The sequence below is a fragment of the Rosa chinensis genome, chromosome 5 (genome assembly GCF_002994745.2).
Source record: "Rosa chinensis cultivar Old Blush chromosome 5, RchiOBHm-V2, whole genome shotgun sequence".
Classification (NCBI taxonomy): Eukaryota; Viridiplantae; Streptophyta; class Magnoliopsida; order Rosales; family Rosaceae; genus Rosa; species Rosa chinensis.
The window spans coordinates 48,256,414-48,274,263 of NC_037092.1; positions in this window are offsets into that span (position 1 = coordinate 48,256,414).

Consider the following 17,850-nt stretch of genomic DNA (forward strand, 5'->3'; position numbering starts at 1 on the left):
TGCAATTCTCCTTAATTGATTTCGACTTTTGTCCAAAGCCTTTACTACTTAAATCTAGCTCCAATTACATGCATATATCTTAAGTTGGCCACCAAAGAACACATACATATAAAAGTTTTCTATAATCCAAAATCAATCAAGCAATCTCACATAAGCAACATTTAAATCAACATATAAAAATCACAACTTTATTTCAAAACATAAAAATAGGCTTTAAACTTTGCCCTTAACGTTTATGTCAACTAGAAATCAAGTTCATACGAAATCAAAACAAAGAAAACCTGAAAAGGTTACAAGGAATAACATAGAATTACACCATGAAGGATGAATGACAAGCCTTGAGACGAAGAACTTGAAGATCCTTGAAAGCAAGCAATCTTCTAGGGTCGTCACAAGGGTGGATGGTGGTTAGGATCTTGATGTATTGCATGACTTCTTCTCCTCTTTGGTTGAGACGCAGAGCTTCTGAAGACTAGAGAATGGAGAGAATTTTTCTTATGTTTATTTTCTGAGTGAAGAGGTGTGTTGTGGTGTGGTCTAGGGGGTTTATATAGGGGAAGGCAAGGCTTCATGAATTTAATTTCTAAGGAATTTTCTGGTTGCACCACACAGCTCCAACCAATGAATTAATGCCACGTCAGCTCTGCCATGTCACTCAACCAATCAAAAAGCTCCAAAATAAATCCATAATCTTTCCAAATATATTATTGTTGATTTTCCCAAGATTTAATCTGATTTTATTCACCATTTTCTGCCAAATATCTAGGCATGAACCTAGACAATGTATCCGGACTCATTTTGGACCTTTTCTCCCTTAAATCTCTCCATGGCTTTATCCTTAATGTCCTCCCCTTGATTTTCTCTTGATTTTCACATTAAAATTGCAGATTTTATTCTCTAATTTCAGCCAACATATCTTGAGAGAATTGAGGAACGAATCTGGACTTGTTTTGAACCTTTTCTTCCTTGAAATTCTCCCTTGATATTATCAACGTAATCTCCTTGATTTCCCATGCAAAAATGAGATTTAATCTCCCAAAATATCTCCCATGTCATCATGTGGTCTCCTAATGCCTTCAGGTTTCCTAGCCTCATCAGGATTCTTGCGTTGACTGGGATTCCTAGTCGGACCAGGAAAACTCCATTTCTTCATTTCAGCTCATTTCTGCTCCATTTATTCCAATGTACCTAGAAAAGAAAAACTAAATTAAAATTTATTTATTTAAGGAAATAACTAAGTAAAATATGAGGAAATAACTATTAAAACATCGCATTAAAATGCTCCTATCAAATTCCCCCACACTTAGCTTTTGGTAGTCCCTTAGCAAAATCAAAACAAAGACACAAACTTAGACTCAACAAAATTTAAAGAAAGAAAGACTCAAACATTACAACAAACGAAAACTCTATTGCCTTTCAACATTTTGTCCCAGAAATCTCTTACTTTCACAACATCAAGACTAGCACTCCACCAAGAATCAATGTTTAAGCATTCGAGAGTTAATTAAAACACATAATCCACACATACACAAGTAGGACTTGGTTGTAACAATGGTGATGGGGTGGAGCTCAGCATGTTTCAGACAAGTATGATTCATATCCTCACAAGGTATATCCACTCTTTCTTCTCTCAGATCAAGGCAATGCTTAGAAGCTTATAATCACTCAATTATATGTGAGAGAAAATATTTTGAGGCAATCAAATAGCTCACATATATAAGAAACAAAAAGCACTTTGTGAATATAATTTTTTTTCTTTTCAAAAGATCTTTTCAAAAGATCTCATGAAGGATATCAACTACTTGCACGAATGGACCCAAGCCATAGGTTCAACTCTTGTAACTTATCTCCATAGATCAAAGGCTGTCCCATCTTAAGGATCAAGAAGGTCTTATTAAGGGTTATAATGGGGCCAAGGCTCAAGGTTTAAAGAAACAAAGGGTAAGGAATTTAACAAAGTATCCTAAAAACCTAGTAGAGCTCATGTAAATGTAGGACTTCTAGAAATCCAACAAAGCAAACGTCACACCCATAGAAGCAACATAAAAGGGTCTAATGTCTTCATGTTGGGCCCAAACTTCATTCTAAACTTCCTTTGAACTCTAGTGAATTGGACAAAGACCAAATTTTTCAATAGCGGGCCTTCCATTCAAAACAATCTCCAAACTCACCAAGTATGGGGGACTAAAATCCATAGACATATTTTTCTTTTTCTTTCTTTTTCTTTTCTAGCCGTATATAAATTTTTTTTTTTTAATTTTCTTTTTCACGGCTTTCATGGACAAGTCTACCCCCACACTTGAACTTTCACCTCTTCTCAATTTCCATTCCTAACGCCCAACCCATGTAGCAAAAGATAGTTCCACTAAGTTTTTAGAACAAAGGGTAGGGTTGTAACTATACTAAGGTTTGATAACAGGGTAGAGTCCTAGATATGTATTTCTATTGTTCAATTTCCAGATTAAATCAAAGCTTATTAACTTAATGCATTTTAGATAAGGGAGAATTCCACAAATGGTCACTCAACTATGACTCATTCGACACTTTGGTCACTGAAGTTTTAAATATATCACTTTGGTCACTCAACTATTACACTGTCAATCACTTAAGTCACCCAAAGAGTATTTTTTATAATTTTTTTTAATAAAAAAAATTAACAAAGTGACTTAAGTGATTGACAGTGTAATAGTTGAGTGACCAAAGTGATATGTTTGAAACTTCAGTGACCAAAGTGTCGAATGAGTCATAGTTGAGTGACCATTTGTGAAATTTTTCCTTTAGATAATGACAAGTCCAATATGGTTTCCAACACTTTTTCTCCAAGCACAGCACTATTTTCTGTGTACCACTTATGTCTAAAAGAGTATGCACAGGTGCATTAACCTAGTTAGAAATGTCAACAAGAATGGTCAAACTTACAAATATTAAAGAAAAATTATCTGCTTGCACAAATATTTGAATAGTAGTATAAATTATCAATTAGTATTAAAGACAGTCTTCAAATATATGTTAAAAGAAATTGTGCACGACTTTGAAATTTCTAGGAATTACTTGACCAATAATTTAATTTGTTGATTGCCTTGTATTCAAAAAAAAAAGAAAAAAAAAGAGGTAATATTAATGGTTTCAAAAAATTTTGATTATTGTCCTAGAGTAATTGTGCTGTGTTAGAATGAACTATTGTCACGCCCCAAAATTTGGAGGTGAAAACTGTACTTTTATTAAGTCGAATGGAAATAAAGAAAAGCTTCGAAATACACCTTAGTTCACTTGAAAAATAAAAACTTAAATATTAATAAATAAATAAAAAGGTAACGGAAGCTCCATTCTAAAATTTAGAACAATCTTAAACAAGAAACTTGAATTTTATTCTTGGGGACGCCAACCCAACCACTAGCTGCTACCAAATCTTGTAAGCATTCAATTCATCTTCAATATTTGGTGTTAGAATTTTATGGTATTTCAAAATACTTGCTGTTAGTATTCCAATCCAATTGAATTCAGTTTTTTTGCATATCCGTTTCTATCATGCTAGAATTCAAATGATTATTGATTGCCATAGATTTTCAGTTACATGAGTTGTGATGTCCCGGAAATTCGTAATTATTTTTCGAGGATTTTTCGGAATTTAATTAGTGGTTATTGGACGGTTTCGTGGCTCGTGGATGGAGCGGAAGTGTTTCGAACGAATTTTTATTCGGAAAGTATGACTTTAGGGGGGGGTTGCTAAGGTTGACTTTGGATACGTTGAGATTCTCCAAAAACTTCCTTCAGAAAAGTTGTAGAGCGCGTCGATATGAGTTCATAGACATGTGGAACGCGAAAATTAGAGTTCGTATGTGAAAGTTATGAGCGTTTGAAGTTTTGGGAAAGTTCTATAAATAGGAGTTTCCATTTTCGGAAACTTACTATTTCCATTTTCCATTTTCCTTTTCCAGCAACCAGAAAAGCTCCGTTCTCTCTCCTCACCCGTGACTGACCTGACCCGAACCTGGAAACCAGACCCGACGGTCTCCAGCGACGAAACTTTCCAGATCGGTTCGTCGTTGCCGTTTGCTCCTCCCTGTGGTGTCTTCTAGCGGCGATTCGCGGCGGTGATGGCTCTAGAAGGCGGCGGAGTCTGGTGTATTCAGACTCGGTCGGAAAACGCAGCTCCGGCTACTTCGTGGCTTCATGCTTCCTTGGTTGAGTTCAGAGAAGGCTCCCTGATCGATCTGTAGTGGTTGTTTGGATCGATTTACGTGGAAATCGGTTCAACTTGGATTGAGCAAAAATCCAAAGCTTGTGAGGTAGTTTTCTACCCTTTATTCTTGTTTTCTGACTTCGAGCTAGTTATGAAAATTCACAAGCATGCTTAGATGAACAACTTTGATGTTGGGAGTTTTGTGAAATATTGAGTTTTGGCCAGCAGCGGTGCGCCACCGCCTGTGGCGGCTTTCTGGTGGCTTTCTGGCCATGTAGGGAACTGTTTTTGGTATTATATAGGTTCTACTCGTTGACACGAGCATTTCGATATATAATATGTTAATTTTGGAGTTCGTATGGATTTGTTATGATTTTTACGGTTTCATAGCAGTCGATTTATTCGATCCGTGAGGATTTGAGCATTCGATCGACTTGTGGTTTTGGCATATCGATCGTGAAATTATTCCAGAGACTTTGGGAGGTCTTGGATGTGGTTTCACCTCGATTGGCGCCACTTTGGGGATTTTTGTTCAAAACGGGGGTTTCGGACTTAAATCGATTGTGAATTGTTACTAAGTTGAAACCGTATGTGATTAGGTACTTGACGAAGTATTCTTGGACGGTTGTTTTGTGGTTTGGCTGCTTTGTTCTGTATTGAAGACGCAGTGGGAATTTCGAGGTGAGTAATCTCACAAGGTTCATTAATGAATGGAATACCCTTTTTTTTTTTTAGAGTTATTTAGTTAACTGCAAACTATAGTTGGTATTAGTAGCATTCCTGAGTGAATGTCTACGTGTGTGTGTGTGTATATATATATATATATACGTGATATATATATGTGTAGGTGAATTATGTGAGTTTATCTCGTGCTTTGTTTCTTGATTGAAACGTGATTCGTGTGGGTTTATCCGGTGATTTGTGTGAGCTTATCTCGTGATTCGTTTGGGTTTATCTCGTGGTTGGTGTGAGTTGTTTCTTGATTGAAATGTGTGAGTTATTGTCGCGATTGGTGTGAGTTGTGTGTGGTTTGAGTTACTCATAAGGGCTTGCAAAATCTTACCGGGTTTGTTGTGTGACAACCCGGTACACTATTCAAACGGTGTAGGGGTTAATCCTGCAGGTCAGGTTAATCGTGGCTGAAGCTGAGGTAGGAAGCAATTTTGGTTGGCTTTGCCATTGTTATGACTTCTGCTATGTAGTAAACTCTGAGGAGCATTTATGTTTTATTTTGTTGTTGACAATTTAATTCATAAGCTTAAGTAATATATGACTGTGTGCAGGGGGTCAATATTGACATAGTGGGTTTAGGACATCAATATGTACTTGGGTTAAAAGGGAAAAAGTTTCTAAGTATTTTGTATTGATGGCTGAACGTTCACGCATATATAATTATGGGATTGTATATCGATTTTTAATTGTGTTAAAAATCAGGGGCGTGACATGAGTTAATGGCAAGAGTGGTCTATTACATGATCATTTGAAATCATGCAATTATTTCAATTGGACCGTTCAAGTGGAATTCAAAACTCAACTAGTCTATTATTCTTAATTGCATGATTTGGTCCTATATTGTGTCTGCATGCGTTGGGGTGTTTGAATAGTATCAGTTACAAAGCTTAATTGCTCCATTTCCTCTCATGCACTACTATTTATATCCTCCATGATGAGCTCATCGATACAGGCAAAACCTAATATTGCTATCTCTCTTTCATGTCTCTGTGAGTCCCTTTTCTCTGTTCTCTGTTCTACCAAAGGAAAGTCTCAAAGCTATTCTACCGATCCAAGTATTGTGAGTGTACACATACGAGGATTAAGGTTGTTGTATCCTGGAGGGTAGGGCGCCTTAACCTGATACACCAAGACTTAGTATTCAAGGGGCGGATCTATTCTTAAGGGCAATGACTACACGCCTCAACCTAATAAGTTCTCATTCATTCGAAGCATCATCCATCTCCATTTTTTCCAACAATAAGTAAGCATACCAATTTCTTTCAATCCCACTAATGAGATATAAACTCAGTAAGTAACTATAACACACCACGTATAACAAATAGGAAGGCATTCCATACTTATATACAATATAGCAAAATGCATGGTACATGGAGTGCACTCAAAACAAATCAAACTGAACTTTCTAAGTCCTTCTAAACATAACATACCAATGAGACCCAAACTTATCAGAGGTGGGAGACAGACGTCACCCGTCAGTGACGAACCCACTATGTGGGCCATATAACAGACAATGCAGAACTTGCAAAGACAAAGCAGTGCATAATTTGCACTTACAGAACATATTTCTCCCTAGACAGCCTATTGGTATTGATATGCTAAGAGAGTACCTAGCAGAAATCTCTTTCAAAACTTATCAAATTTTGCATGATTCATACATACTAGTAGAAGCCAAAGCATTCTCAATGGAAACAAAAATGGTGCACTCAAAATCATAAGCGTATAATATATAATATAGTAACGTATCATCAATAATATATTTATCATGGCTCCAGAGCAAACAAAAGTTACATACCTCAACTAATCAAGCTATACAAGCAACTGATACAGCGTCCTAATTTGCGGTTTCTCGGTCTAAAGCAAACAAAAACTCAAAATGAGACACGAACTAGAACCTTATAACCTGCGGTAAAAGCAATCTGGCAGGGCCTACGTCCGAAGGAAAAATCTCACTTGCTACAGTCATTAATAAAAACCCTTGAAAATTTACAGAATTAAACTAGACATACTCAAATATCTACTGTAAAAATATCAAGTCAAAAGAATACTAAAACTTGTCCAAATAATTTTCCAAAACCAACATCTGTTGCTGCCAGGAAACAAAAGCTTCACCAACAATGACTCTTCCAAATATTTCATGGGATTCAACATGAATTAAAACTTGTTGAAATTTGGTAAGTCTGTTTAAGGCTCAATATTTAGAATATGATAAAAATTTGGGAGCCAAATCAGTTTTTCCAGAACCCCAAAAGCTGTCTTCAAAACAGAATCCAAAATAAGCCTCTCCACCTAAACAGCTAGATTCAGATGGTTAACGAATTTTATAAAAATAATTATGAAGGAAAAATTCATTAAAATTTTACCCCAGAAATTAAACATAAAGAGAAATGTTCCAGAAAAATATGACGGCAAAAACAAAGCATTTGGCTCTTCAAGAAATGACTGTAACACGTTCCTAATTTCTGTCCGCAGAAAACCTGTTTCCTCTATGTCAACTTTGAAAAATCACCATAAATTCGATTCTTAATATTTTTCTGTGAAATCAACTCCAAAATAACTCTTGATAAGTCTAATTTCAAATAATGAAAGAATCATAATCATTTAAATAAAAATACCTGGTCGAAATTGTAACAAAAACACCTGATCTCAGACTTAATACTTTGTCTCAAGCCTTTGTGAACAGCACAGCCTAACCTATTTTCTTATTTCTCTATCCGTGCATGCAGACATTGTTCTCTTTTCTTTTTCTACCTTAAACACGTCTAAAACACTTTTCTTCTCTCTCAAAACTCATTGGTTCAATCAACTTATTAGAAAATATCTAATAAGTTTCAAACCTCTAAGTAAACACAACCTCTTTGTAACAACTAGTTTAAAATTCCTATTTTCCTTTTTACTAAAATAACTAATTAACCTTAAAACTAACTATACAAAAAAAATTAAAAAAATAAAAGTCTCATAAAAATATAATATGGTCCAACAACAAAATATTTCACAATATCAAAACAAATAATGTCTGCAAACAACAAGGCTACAAAACAAACTAAGTAAATTGGTGGATATCACAACTATAGAGGCGCCGAGATCTAATTGGTAAAGTAAAGATAATTTAATATTGATTTTTTTTTTGGCTCATAAACATGTGGTTTTGGATTCCCAAATCTATGTGTTATGTGATGGGGAGATTGAGACTACATTACACCTATGTTGTAACTGCCCTTTTGCGAGGCAGGTGCTGCTACATACTCATAGAGAGGTGCATCAAACTTGTTTTGATATGCAAACAGATGGAATGGATTAACTTATGTGCCAAACAACTTGCTATGCCAACTTTGAGGTGTTTTTGTATCTGCTTTGGAACATTTGGAAAGAGAGGAATAAGAGGGTCTGGGACCATAAACGTGTCCATGCCGATGATGTGGTCTTACGTGCAAGTACTAGTTTGGCTGAGTATCGATTTCACAATGTGACACCTGTGGTGTCTAGTCATGGAACTAGGATGATTAAATGGGTACATCCTCCTGTTGTCTTTCTTAAAGTCAATATGGATGGAGCATTTCATTCTGACTCGAAGATGGGAGCTTGGGCTTTTGTAGTCCGGGATGCTTGGGGCACGCTTGTAGCTGGTGGTGCAAAGCCACTACAAAACCTTATCTCAGCTGAACATGCTGAAGTGTTGGCCTGTCAAGCAGCTGTGAGATTTGTGTTGGAACAGAACATGCACCCTGCTATAATAAAGACTGATTCATTACTAGTGCAAAGACAGGTCTCAAGGCTTGCTGCTGCAAATACCTCTATGTTGGTCAGAGTTTATGATGATATTGGGGAGATGCTTGGAGTTTCTTCAAGTATAAGAATTGTTCATACCAGAAGATGTGCGAATTCAGTAGCTCATCTAGTGGCAGAGCATGCCAAAACACTACAGCAAGAGAGCTTTTTCTCTTCTGCACCTAGTTTTCTCATGGCTGCTTTAGTAGCAGATTCTATTGTAATGTAATTCTTCTTCTTTTAATAAAGGTTTTGACATCATTTTACTCAAAAAAAAAAAAAAAACTTATTAGAAAATATCTAATAAGTTTCAAACCTCTAAGTAAACACAACCTCTTTGTAACAACTAGTTTAAAATTCCTATTTTCCTTTTTACTAAAATAACTAATTAACCTTAAAACTAACTGTACAAAAAAAAATAAAGTCTCATAAAAATATAATATGATCCAACAACAAAATATTTCACAATATCAAAACAAATAATGTCTGCAAACAACAAGGCTACAAAACAAACTAAGTAAATTGGTGGATATCACAACTATAGAGGCGCCGAGATCTAATTGGTAAAGTAAAGATAATTTAATATCGATGTTTTTTTTTTTTGGCTCATAAATTGTAGTAAGTTTTAATATTGGGTGTTATAAGTTTACTGAGCACTAATAGTCAAATGAATTAAAGTAGTTGCCTATATAGCGTTTAATATGAGAAAGAAACAACGTTTTCAAATGTTCATAAGGGTCAAGTGACCCTTCTCGATCATATTTCCCTACATGCGCAAGTGCGCAATGTTTTTCTCTACTATTATCAAATACCATTTGTTTCATTCTTTATTATGATTTTTCGTCCAGGCATCACATATAGTGTCAACCCCCCCCCCCCCCCCCCCCCCAAAAGAAAAAAAAAATTAGAGGTGAAATCTATAGTTTTAAGAAGTCAAAATGGTATAATTTTTTTCCCCTAATACTCTTAAGTTAACTTGCAATAGGAAGTTAAAGCGGGGAAATGTTTAAGAAGATTCACGAACAACTTGATTATCATTTGTAGGGCTGGCAGTCAAGGTTGTTGTCTAAGGCGGGCAAAATAGTGTTAGTTAAAGTTGTCGCACATGCTATCCCATCCTACACCATGTCTGTTTTCAGGCTTTCAAAAGGTATCTGTCGCACTTATCAATCGAAGGTAGCTAAATATTGGTGGGGTTCTAGAGGAAAGAAGAAAGGCATCTACTGGTGTAAATGGGATATGCTTTGCAAAAATAAGAAGCCAGGAGGATTAGGATTCAAAGATATTGAGTACTTTAATCAAGCACTTCTAGCGAAGACTATTTGGAGGATTGTCCTGCACTTGGAATCTTTGGTTAATTAAGTTATACAGGTGACATATGTGGCGGGGGGAGATTGGGCAGAAGCACCGGTTGGTCCAAAGCCGTCTTTCATTTGGAGGAGCTTGGTGTAGGGAAGGAACTCCTTTGTGCTGGTATTCAGTGGCGAGTAGGGAATGGGGCTACAATAAGGATCTAGGAAGACAAATGGTTACCCTCTCCTTGGTCCTTTAGAGTGGTTACGCCGAGATTTTTGGATATTAATGCTAGGGTAAATCAACTGATGGAGAACCCAGGTATGTGGAATGTTGACTATATTTGAAGCAATTTCCTTGCTGTGGATTTCGAGAAAATATTATCTATTCCTATGTGTGAAAGAAGTGGGGGTGATGTGGCTATACGGCACTACACCAAAGATGGCTACTATACTGTGAAGTTGGGGTATTGGATGGGGATGGAGTTAAAGTAGGAGGGAATGAGTACGGGTTGTAGTGGCTGGAATGCTAAATCCAACTCCAAAAATATATGGAGTATTCTCTGGGTTTTACGGTCCCAAATAAAGTCTAGTTATTCCTTTGAAGAGCTTGCCATGCATTCTTGCCCTGTGCTGGGCATTTGTTTAAATGCAGAGTATGTTCATCCGATGGTTGTGGGTCAGTCTTGCATAGCTTGGGGGAGTGTCAGAAAGCTAGGAAGGTTTGGAAGAATACTTAGTTGAGAGGGGTTGTGAAAAGTTGGAAAGAGCAATCTTTTATTGACCTGTTTCATAGAGTGGCTGAAGAAGGTACAAGTAAAGAGCTTGAGCTGTTTGGGTTGGTTAGTTAGTGGATTTGGAAGAGTAGGAACGCTGTTCTTCACAGAAAGTCAGAGGTGGACCCATTGATTCTTGTTCAAAGGTGTCAGAAATGGCAGGAGGAGTTATACAAGATGATGTGCTGCTACATTCATGTTGTTGCAGGTGCGACACAAGCTGGTGAAGTGGCTCTACAGGTTAGTAATGTTCCTAACCTAGTTGTGTATTTTGAAGGGGCTATAAGAAAAGAAAATGGAAGTGTTGGTTTGGAGGCTATTTTGTTGAGTCCAGATGGGTGTCTTATGGGGGTCTAGCGGTGCCATTGTCGTTCTCTCACACGCCAGTAGTAAATGAAGCTCTGGCGCTATGGTATGGACTTAATTATTGCAAGGCACTAGAGCTCAGGAGTGTTGTGATAAAAGGAGATGCCCTTAATGGACTAAAGGTTGATGGCTGGGACCTTAGCGAGATTGGAGGAGTAATGGATGCAGTGAGATTGACAATGAATGAGTTCGAGTTGATTTCTTGGAAGCATGTCAAGAAACGGTTAATGAAATAGCTCATCGTTTGGCTAAATCGACATTGACGCTGCCACAAGCTTGGTGTTGTAAGGAGCAGGGGCCTTTATGACTTCATGACTTGATTGTTGGAAACTAGTTGTTTTGCTTGGGGTGCTCTGTTTGAGCATAAATTCCCCGATTGGATGCAATCCTTTATAGTTGATAAAATTTATTCTTAATAAAAATAAAAATAAAGGTTTGTTGACGCCCAAATTTCCACGAGTTCAAATTCTATGAGTGATAAGCGAAGAGGGCAAGTCATCAACCTCGTAACCTAATTGGGCCTTCAAGCAAGCCCATTTCACATCAAAAGGAAGCTCTCTATTTAGCAAGCGATATGAGAAGCCCAAATTCTCAAACGATTGACATGCATTTTCAAAAGAGCCAACACGCTTATTTACCATGCGATATGCGTAGACCCAAGCTACGTTTGGGGCTTATACGGAAGGGTGTGGTGTGAAAGGTAACGGATTCTGTGAGGCCTATTGTTAAGTTAAGGCCCATCGACAATTTTGGGCTTGGGGGCCAAAATTCATGCTTGAGGGGCTAAAGTCTTAACAAAGGCTAGTAGAGAGATGAAAACAAGCCCAACAAAACCTAAAGCCCACTAGAGTTATTTCTTTACCCGAAGTCCATTACCCAAAGTCCATTACAGTAGCTTATAGCCCAAAGCCCGTTGAAACCATCTTCTTCCCCAAACCAGAAATATCGCTCCATCAAGGTTGCTGCTGGGATTAATGCTTCACCATTTCTGGCAAGAACCCAGAATCTATGGAGAAGCTTTGATTCATATACCCAGCAATCCCGTTTCAATTTCCAATAGCCCTCAAACTTTGTGATTACAATTTACAATAGCAAAAAATAAGGGATTGGAATCCCTCAAAGATCACAGCAACACAAAATCTAGGATCTTCATTGCCCTATGCTTATATCACCGACCTTCACTCTCATAGCTAGACCCAGCTTTCACCCTTTTGGTTTCATGGAGAAAACAAAAGTTGAAAGCTTTAGGATTATCCTACCAAAACTAAGAATACCACTTCAAAACTCCCGGTTCTTAGCACCAATCTTCCTCTCCTATCTCCGCTATAAAAAGCGGGTTCACTACCGTTGGAAAGAAGCATCAACAACCCAGAAACATCAAGCAAGAGATCAAGCTCTATCTCTGAATCCCTAGCCATCAATTTCTCTCAATCAACCTTAACCCAAAACCTAGAAATCATGCCATTGCTGGAACTCTCTCTCTGCTAAACTCCCAAGCATCTAGCTCCCACACCATATCTACCTATAAGTTCTGTTCTCGTGAAATTAACTCCAATCGCTGCTGTTATCATTTAATCTAATCACTGCTGTAACGTCCCGAACCTAAATTTACCAGTTTACAAGTCTTTCGATTGGTAAACGACATTTACATCTACTTTTTGGCTCCGTTTTGACATTTTAGGGGGCCTTAAAAGTTGACTTTTTGTTCGGGTCAAAATTTGAGAAAATGTTCTTCGTGAAAGTTGTAGAGGATGTTAAACCGAGCGCGTGCATATGTGCTACTTAAAAATCGGAGTTCGTATGCCAAAGTTATAAGCAAAAAGGTAAAGTTACTGTTCATGATAAATTGCCTATAAATAGCCGAGTTACTGTGGTAAGTTTCCATTTCCGAAAACTTACCGAGCTCTCTCTCTTCTCTCTCCCCGATTCTCTCTTCTTCTCCGACCTTTTCACCATTTTCCGGCCATAACTCCTTCATCCGGCGACGAATTTTGATGTTTTGTCTTTGGAAAGCTCTCTTCCTTCTCTTCATTTCTGGGTCTGTTTGGTAGCTTAATTTGAACTGTGGAAGGTGCAGCAATGAGAAGAAGAGGACTGTCACTGTAGCTGATTGAGGTCAACACTGGTTTCTCCCGATTCCGGCCACCACAGACGACAAACCTTAGTCCTTGGGAGCGCCTTGGGACGTAGATGATGCTCCCCAAGTATTTTACAGCGATTTGACGCGAGAAGGAAGAATCGAAGATTTGAAATTCTGGGTTACTATTCACAATTCGGGTTTCTCCTTAATTGTTGAGGTACTTCTAGTCGTTTTCTAGATTTGTTGTAGTTGAGAAAGATGCTTAGAATGTTGAGTTGATGATGTTGGTAAAATTTGGTAGCCAGATATGGTGATTGACCGGCGGCTCGTGAGGGCGCGTCCGGCCATTCCTAGTGAGTTGTTTTGGTCTATTGAGTAGTATATATTGTTATGAATTTATGGATAGGTGCTTGGTGGAAATTGGAGGAGGTTTGGATATTAATCGGAATTTCCAAAGTTCAATAGTTTGGCTATTGATTTATGAGAATTCCACTATCGGATTTCTCTCAGTTTTGCCCTAGAAACCTTCAATTAAAGAATTGGTGCAAATGATAAATTTTTGGTTTAATCAGAGAAGAAATAGAAATGTTAATTTATGAGGATTTGATGTGGGAATCGTATTTAATTTCCGGATTGTTATTCACGAATTATAATTATATATAGGGCGACGTGCCGAGCTACTGCTCGACGTAGGAAACCGGTAGCGTGGTCGCCTAAATAGTACTGTGAGTGGACATTTATTTTAAATTAAATGTGCATGCAGTATATTATTATTTTCTAATTGAGGTTTAATTTATTATTTGAATTATTGAGTGTTAGGATTTTATGAGCTTGATTTCTTGAGATTTAGTATACTCTATGAGTTACAGGATTATTAGTGGATTTCCTTCCCGAGGACTTTCAATAGATTTTCAAACTATTTATTTATGAGTTTTTGAGTTGGGAAATGATTTTCAGAAAGCGATTGATTAAGAAAATATTGTGAGAATTAATGATTTCGAATATCGATTTATATGGTGATTTACAAGTATGAATAATTTAGCAAATATTTGAGCATGATCGAATTATCAAGATTTCTTGACTTTTGAGCTCCGCACTTATTAGCTTTGAATTTTTATTGAGATTTCTTTCCGAAAGCATTTATTGATTTACCGAGGATTTATTGAGATTTTGAGTTTTGAGTTATCGAGATGTTCTTCAGTGATGCTTTCGGTGAATTATTGATGACTTATTGGATTAATAACGGGTTTCCTTCTGAAAGCAATTATTTTAAGGAGGTTGATTCCAGTTTATTGAGGAGGCAACTAAGTCAGCGTATGCATGTATTACCTAGTCGGCAGTCCCTTCTAGGTAATAGTCTGGTCGACAGTCCCTTCCAGATTACATCCCGGTTGGCAGTCCCTTCCGATGCGTCACCTGTGGCTAGTTGGCAGTCCCTTCTAACTACCTGTGGCTAGTTGGCAGTCCCTTCTACCCACCGCCTCCTAAATCCGGTTGGCAGTCCCTTCCGATGCGTCACCTGGTTGGCAGTCCCTTCCAGATGACATGAGGTAGTCAGTTGGCAGTCTCTTCTAACTACCTGTGGCTAGTTGGCAGTCCCTTCTACCCACCGCCTCCTATTCCGGTTGGCAGTCCCTTCCGTTGCGTCATCTGGGTGGCAGTCCCTCCTAGATGGCATGAGATGATTAGACAGCAGTCCTTTCTAATCATCAAATGAGTTTTCTTGAAAAGGATTGAGTTGGAAATATTGTGAAATTTCGCTGCATGTCGGTTTTGTTAACAAGATATTTGAAATATGATTACTTATATGAGGGATTGGAGATTTTAAGAGATTGCAAGATGTTCTATTTTACATGATTAAGATTGCAGTAAAGATGATGATTAAGAGTATTTCCAAGATTGTTACTGCATGCGAGTTTTTAGAGAATAACTTGGGAAAGCATTAAGTTTTACTTATACATTCGAAATTACTTATTTTCGTCCACTCACTCTAACAGTTTTTAAATGTTTTCCCCTGGGCCCTTCGGTTTTAAATGCCCATTTGCAGGCCAGTTTAGCTTGAGGTCGAGCGTACATGGGGTTGAGGCATAGCTGTCATAGCTTCCACATTATAAAAGTCTCGGTCCTTTATCTTGTATTCTATTCTCTTGTACGCCTGTACACTAGATTGCTCTGATAACCTATGAGATTAATATTTTTAAGTTCAAAATTGTTTTGTGATTTGGGAGATGTTGTGTTTTAGGGAGCATGGTGGCTCCAAAAGATTAAGGGTGGATTATTTTAGAAGTGTAATGTTTTTCTACAGGTTTTGGGTAGTTCACTTTTAGAGGGAGTTCCGCCAAAATTTTTGGTAGAATTTCTTCTAAGGTGGGCCCCACATGGCCACTTTGGATTTCAAGGTGAAATCCAGGGCGGGTCCTGTCAACTGCTGTTATCATCTAGTCCAATTGCTGTTGTTATTGTCTAGTCCAATAACTGCTGTTATCATCTAGCGGGTTGCAACGAAGTTGTTCTCAGGTCCAACCTCTGAACAATTTTGGGCCTAGTCTCGCTTAATCAAGAGGGTCTTCCTGCAAAAGGTCCAAAACACAAAATCACCCTCACAAGGTTAACTTGCAAATAAGATTTAAAAAAGATAGCGGAAACTTCTTTGTTATTAAAAAAAGAAATCTCAAGCGAGAGACTTAAACTTATATCCTAGAGGACCCCGACACAGCAACCACTAGCTGAGTAGCTGCTACCAATCCTTCTAAGCATCCAATTCCTCTTTAGTATTTGGAACCACAACAAATTTTAATGAGATAAACTTGTTGGGGAACAATCACATATATAATGTTTAATTATGACGGAAATCTCAATATATAAGGATCGAAAGTAATGCTTCAATCCTATTATACGAGTGCAGTAATATTTGAATCCTACTATACGAGAGCAGTTTGTAGAGAAATGAATGTTACAACAAGGGTTGCAAATAAGAGTACAATCCTGAAAAAATAAAACCAGTATAAGAAAAAGAACTCACTGACTTGATTTTCTTATACTTGATTCATTGATCTGTCTTGTTCTATTTGATATCATCTCGATGTCTAGGAAGGAGATATAACTATGGGTTTATATAGAAACTCAAGTGAACCAACATGTCTGTTCACTTCTCTTCTTGAAAAACAAATTAATTCCTAAAGACACCTGTTGGAAATAAAGACATGTATCTTTCATTTCGAAAGGTCATGATTAATTATATTTTCATTCACATCTAATTGGATATTTGATATAATTTCCAATAAAACTCACTAAGTAGCTATGACACACCACATTGTAAGAAGTCATTCCATACTTATATACAATATAGTATAAAACATGATAGATGGAGGGCACTCAAAACAAATCAAGCTGAACTTTCTAGGTCCTTCTAGATACAACATACCAGTGAGACCCAAACTTCTCAGAGGTGGGAGAAAGTCATCACCCGTCGGTGACACCCACTATGTGAGTCATATAACAGACAATGCAAAACTTGCAAAGACAGAATAGTGCATAACTTTCACTTAAAGAACATATTTCTCCTGAGACAACCTACTGGAAGTGATGTACCTCGATAACACCTAGTTAAAAATATCTTTCAAAATTTATTAGACTTTGCATGATGCACATGTACAAAAATAACTTATAACAACTTTAACGGAAACAAAATTGTGCACTCATAATCATGGGTATTAATACATAGTAACATATCAACGATAATGTATTTATTATGGTTCTAGAGCAAACAAAAGTTACTTACCTCTTGGTGCACAATCAACTAATAAAGTGTCCCAAGTTTAGATTCTCAGCCTAAAGGTAACAAATACTCAAAATGAAACACAAAGTAGAACCTTAACTCCCTCAATAAAAGCAACCTAGCAGAATCTTAGTCCAAAAGGAAAATTTCACTTGTTAAACAAGAGTTAACTAGACATCCTAATATACCTACTGTAAAAATTATAGGACAAAAGAAGGTCAAAAACTCGTCCATAGAACTTTTCAAATCTGCCTACTATTTGTTTCCAAGAATAGAATCATCACTGCTAAGGACTCTTCCAAAAATTATAAAGGTTACAATATCAACTCAAATACAAAGATATTTATTTAACATACCCATTTTATACTCAACCAAGAGAACACAGTAAAAAATTTAGAATGCCATTGGGTTAGTCCAAGTGGTGAGGTGTAGATAATTGGGTTAGGATTAGGCTAGATCAAGGGTTCAATGCCTCTCTAATGTAACAAAAAAAAAAAAAAGGATTTAGAGCAAAAATAGTTCTCTTTCTATTCCAAAAGGCACTCCAAAGAGTCAAAGACAAAGTCTAACACTAACTCTCTAGATACCAAAATGAGGTTCAACTGGTCACCACTTTTTAAATAAATTTTCAGAACATAAAATCTCTCCAAAATTTTTGCACAGACACTAGAAACAACTATTCTCAGCGGAGAAAAAAAAAGTTCAAGAATAGAAGTAATGGTGTTGCCAAGGCTCTTCAAGTAATGGTGTCCAGTCACCGGGTCGTTGCCAAAGGCTCTTCAAGTAAAGTTTTCGACTGGTAAAAAAATGATATTGTGTTCCTCTGCATCAAAATTCGACTAATCATAAAATTCAATATTTTCCTCTGACTTAAA